The following is a 6,150-nucleotide window of genomic DNA, read 5'->3' as shown; positions in this document are numbered from 1 at the left end:
TGATTAACACCAGTAAATACAGTGAGTACTATCTAATAAAACAGGGACATTGATCTGATTAACACCAGTAAATACAGTGAGTACTATCTAATAAAACAGGGACATTGATCTGATTAACACCAGTAAATACAGTGAGTACTATCTAATAAAACAGGGACATTGATCTGATTAACACCAGTAAATACAGTGAGTACTATCTAATAAAACAGGGACATTGATCTGATTAACACCAGTAAATACAGTGAGTACTATCTAATAAAACAGGGACATTGATCTGATTAACACCAGTAAATACAGTGAGTACTATCTTATAAAACAGGGACATTGATCTGATTAACACCAGTAAATACAGTGAGTACTATCTAATAAAACAGGGACATTGATCTGATTAACACCAGTAAATACAGTGAGTACTATCTTATAAAACAGGGACATTGATCTGATTAACACCAGTAAATACAGTGAGTACTATCATATAAAACAGGGACATTGATCTGATTAACACCAGTAAATACAGTGAGTACTATCTAATAAAACAGGGACATTGATCTGATTAACACCAGTAAATACAGTGAGTACTATCTAATAAAACAGGGACATTGATCTGATTAACACCAGTAAATACAGTGAGTACTATCTAATAAAACAGGGACATTGATCTGATTAACACCAGTAAATACAGTGAGTACTATCTAATAAAACAGGGACATTGATCTGATTAACACCAGTAAATACAGTGAGTACTATCTAATAAAACAGGGACATTGATCTGATTAACACCAGTAAATACAGTGAGTACTATCTAATAAAACAGGGACATTGATCTGATTAACACCAGTAAATACAGTGAGTACTATCTAATAAAACAGGGACATTGATCTGATTAACACCAGTAAATACAGTGAGTACTATCTAATAAAACAGGGACATTGATCTGATTAACACCAGTAAATACAGTGAGTACTATCTAATAAAACAGGGACATTGATCTGATTAACACCAGTAAATACAGTGAGTACTATCTAATAAAACAGGGGCATTGATCTGATTAACACCAGTAAATACAGTGAGTACTATCTAATAAAACAGGGACATTGATCTGATTAACACCAGTAAATACAGTGAGTACTATCTAATAAAACAGGGACATTGATCTGATTAACACCAGTAAATACAGTGAGTACTATCTAATAAAACAGGGACATTGATCTGATTAACACCAGTAAATACAGTGAGTACTATCTAATAAAACAGGGACATTGATCTGGTTAACACCAGTAAATACAGTGAGTACTATCTAATAAAACAGGGACATTGATCTGATTAACACCAGTAAATACAGTGAGTACTATCTAATAAAACAGGGACATTGATCTGATTAACACCAGTAAATACAGTGAGTACTATCTAATAAAACAGGGACATTGATCTGATTAACACCAGTAAATACAGTGAGTACTATCTAATAAAACAGGGACATTGATCTGATTAACACCAGTAAATACAGTGAGTACTATCTTATAAAACAGGGACATTGATCTGATTAACACCAGTAAATACAGTGAGTACTATCATATAAAACAGGGACATTGATCTGATTAACACCAGTAAATACAGTGAGTACTATCTAATAAAACAGGGACATTGATCTGATTAACACCAGTAAATACAGTGAGTACTATCTAATAAAACAGGGACATTGATCTGGTTAACACCAGTAAATACAGTGAGTACTATCTAATAAAACAGGGACATTGATCTGATTAACACCAGTAAATACAGTGAGTACTATCTAATAAAACAGGGACATTGATCTGATTAACACCAGTAAATACAGTGAGTACTATCTAATAAAACAGGGACATTGATCTGATTAACACCAGTAAATACAGTGAGTACTATCTAATAAAACAGGGACATTGATCTGATTAACACCAGTAAATACAGTGAGTACTATCTAATAAAACAGGGACATTGATCTGATTAACACCAGTAAATACAGTGAGTACTATCTAATAAAACAGGGACATTGATCTGATTAACACCAGTAAATACAGTGAGTACTATCTAATAAAACAGGGACATTGATCTGATTAACACCAGTAAATACAGTGAGTACTATCTTATAAAACAGGGACATTGATCTGATTAACACCAGTAAATACAGTGAGTACTATCTAATAAAACAGGGACATTGATCTGATTAACACCAGTAAATACAGTGAGTACTATCTAATAAAACAGGGACACAAACTCTGCAGTTGTTGAACTAATGTGTGATTTTTAAAAGGGCATTCTACACTCAAATATGTTTTTGTACTGTATGAATTGTTCATGACGTCCTCCAGGGATTTTTAAACTTTTCCTGTTGGAAAGTGATATATAAATACAGTAAATTATAAACACACTAAAGGGAAACAAATAAATGTTTTGAGCAAAATAGTGTTTTTTTAACAACTGCAAACTAGAAGGAGTGAGTGATGTCATAGTAAGGCCTTCAAGGAGTTGGCTTGATGGGAAGTCGTGATGTCATCCAATAGGAGGCTGATCTTCATGTGAATATTCATTATTGTTTTTAAAATCCTTCATGTTCTGTCAAGTTGGTTGTTGATCATTGCTAGAAAGCCGTTTTCAAGTCTTGCCATAGACTTTCAAGATGATTTAAGTCCAAACTGTAACTAGGCCACTCAGGAACATTCAATGTCATCTTGGTAAGCTCCTCCAGTGTAGATTTGGCCTTGTGGTTTAGGTTATTGTCCTGTTAGGACGGTTTTCTGTATTCAGATCTCTGAAATGCTCTCTACCTACGTAACATTTAGTGTCTCCTTATGTTACGCTGGGAAAACAGTTTTCATGGGCACAGAAATCCTAAATCATTTCAGAGTTTGCTAAATCCAATGGTTCTAACCAAGAGTCACCTTAACTTTATTGACAACACCCAAATGGATACTGTCATTAACGTGGTTCTTCAATAATTACACATAATTCTTAATACTGTAGCTGTTTATTTACAGTCACATGTTCAACTATCATCAGCTGATCCACGAAATCATTTTCTGAATGACAGTCACATGACAAACATCACGACATGCAACAACAACCAAAGTGCTTCTTCATTCATTACTCTGGTAAAGACAGTTATGCCGTGCTCCACGTTGGATCCAACATCCCAAACAAATCGATGTTTATAATGTGTTACTGTCTGGCTGATTTACAGTAGGGTCTCATTACTCTGTTTGTGCACAGAGATACACTCCACGTTGGATCCAACATCCCTACTTAGCTCATAATGTGTAGAGAACTGTTCCTTGATGGATAGGCTATTGTTCAACACACAGAGCTATTTTCCTTTATTCAGGACATTTAGAATGACAACACATTACAGAGTAGCCTAGTGGGATTATTCACAAAATGATCTGGTGATCAGGTTATGAAACGTCACGACAGACATTTTAGTTTCCATGTTTCACCTGAAATATTAAATGATTTATAGTCCTACGTCTATGTTGTTGTTAGGTGAAGTTATGGGTCCTACAGTAGGTCTATGTTGTTGTTAGGTGAAGTTATGGGTCCTACAGTAGGTCTATGTTGTTGTTAGGTGAAGTTATGGGTCCTACAGTAGGTCTATGTCGTTGTTAGATAAAGTTATGGGTCCTACAGTAGGTCTATGTTGTTGTTAGGTGAAGTTATGGGCCAATTTGTTAAACACTTAGTGTACAAACCCTCATTGTCAGGCTGATGTTAAAGCTAGCCAAAGAGCATTTTACTGGTTGAAGTGTTTTTTAAGTGTAAAGCAGTTGATTTGCGACAATAACACAAACATATTAAGCAGGAGGTTCAAACGAGCTTTACAATTATAATCCAAAAGTAGTGTGAAATGCACTCATATGCAACCTGTAAATGGAGGCTATTTTTGCTGTCAGCCTATGAGAACTCTCCTGAGTTTTCCCCCACAGTGCTGAATTAGTGAATAGACAGAACTTAATGTGAGTTTACTTGAGTAGCACTCCTGATCTTGTCCTGATAGTGCGCTGTAATATTCAGAATACATTGTGAAAAACGATCATCTTTGCTCACCATTTTTGCTCCAGGCAGATATACTACATCCATAACTAGTGGTTTCCTCATTACCAGATATACTACATCCATAACTAGTGGTTTCCTCATTACCAGATATACTACATCCATAACTAGTGGTTTCCTCATTACCAGATATACTACATCCATAACTAGTGGTTTCCTCATTACCAGATATACTACATCCATAACTAGTGGTTTCCTCATTACCAGATATACTACATCCATAACTAGTGGTTTCCTCATTACCAGATATACTACATCCATAACTAGTGGTTTCCTCATTACCAGATATACTACATCCATAACTAGTGGTTTCCTCATTAGCAGATATACTACATCCATAACTAGTGGTTTCCTCATTACCAGATATACTACATCCATAACTAGTGGTTTCCTCATTACCAGATATACTACATCCATAACTAGTGGTTTCCTCATGACCAGATATACTACATCCATAACTAGTGGTTTCCTCATTAGCAGATATACTACATCCATAACTAGTGGTTTCCTCATTACCAGATATACTACATCCATAACTAGTGGTTTCCTCATTAGAATGGAGGAGTTTCTACTACCAAATTGCGTGTGCATCGCTGCAATTTTAGCAAACACAGAAAGGGGCCTATATTGGAGGCCAAAGGTCATCTGGCACACTGCTTAGGTCTTGACTGTCTTGTCAAATGTTGTACAACTTCATGGGTACTCTCTGGTCATCCCTTTTTACCTCAAATAAACAGTGGATTTCTGCTGTTGTGGGCATTTAACCATCTGTATGACTTTGTTGTTCACACAGGAGAGAGACGGGACTATCGTGGATCCTCTGGGGAGCCTCAACAACCTCATGATGCTGAAGAGGCAGAGAAGAGTCTCTCCAGATCAGAACTCCTCAAGAAACACCTGCAGAGACCCACAGGGAAGAAATCTTACTTCTGCTCTGACTGTGGGAAAAGATTCAACTCCTCAGTAAAACTTAAAATACATCAAAGAATTCACACTGAAGAGAAACCTTTTGGCTGTACTCAATGTGGGAAGAGTTATGCCCTGTCAGGTAGCCTGATATCACATCAGAGAACACACACAGGAGAGAAACCTTTTAGCTGTACTCAGTGTGGGAAGAGTTTTGTTAATTCTAGCTGTCTGAAGAGACACCAGATAACACACACAGGAGAGAAAGCTTTTAGCTGTAATCAATGTGGAAAGAGTTATAGAGAGTCAGGTAGCCTGAAATCACATCAGAGAACACACACAGGAGAGAAACCTTTTAGCTGTACTCAATGTGGGAAGCGTTTTTTTCGTTCTAGCTGTCTGAAGAAACACCAGAAAACACACACAGGAGAGAAACCTTTTAGCTGTACTCAATGTGGGAAGAGTTTTACCCAGTCAAGAAACCTGATATCACATCAGAGAACACACACAGGAGAGAAACCTTTTAGCTGTAATCAATGTGGGAAGAGTTTTACCCAGTCAGGTAGCCTGATATCACATCAGAGAACACACACAGGAGAGAAACCTTTTAGCTGTAATCAATGTGGAAGGAGTTATGCCCTGTTAGGTAGCCTGACAGCACATCAGAGAACACACAAAGGAGAGAAACCTTTTAGCTGTACTCAATGTGGGAAGAGTTTTTTTTGTTCTAGCAGTCTGAAGGTACACCATAGAACACACACAGGAGAGAAATCATATAGCTGTACTCAATGTGGGAAGAGTTTTTTTCGTTCTAGCCATCTGAAGAGACACCATAGAACACACAGAGGAGAGAAACCTTTTAGCTGTGATCAATGTGGGAAGAGTTTTACTACATCTAGCAGTCTGACTAAACACCAGAGAACACACACAGGAGAGAAATCTTATGGCTGTGATCAGTGTGACAAGAGATACTTTGATAAAAGATCTCTGATCAAACATCAGAAAATACATGAAGGAGTTGTTCCATGATATCAATGAAATAATGTCACAATGTAGAATGTTTTAACATTGTAGAAGGAGTATTTTAGTGATGTCACAATGTAGAACCCTAAACGTTTGTCCCCTGTTCTATTGATTTCAACATGATATGGATATTAGCCT

This window comes from Salmo salar, unplaced genomic scaffold, assembly GCF_905237065.1.
Source record: "Salmo salar unplaced genomic scaffold, Ssal_v3.1, whole genome shotgun sequence".
NCBI lineage: Eukaryota > Metazoa > Chordata > Actinopteri > Salmoniformes > Salmonidae > Salmo > Salmo salar.
This window is presented reverse-complemented; position numbering follows the sequence as displayed.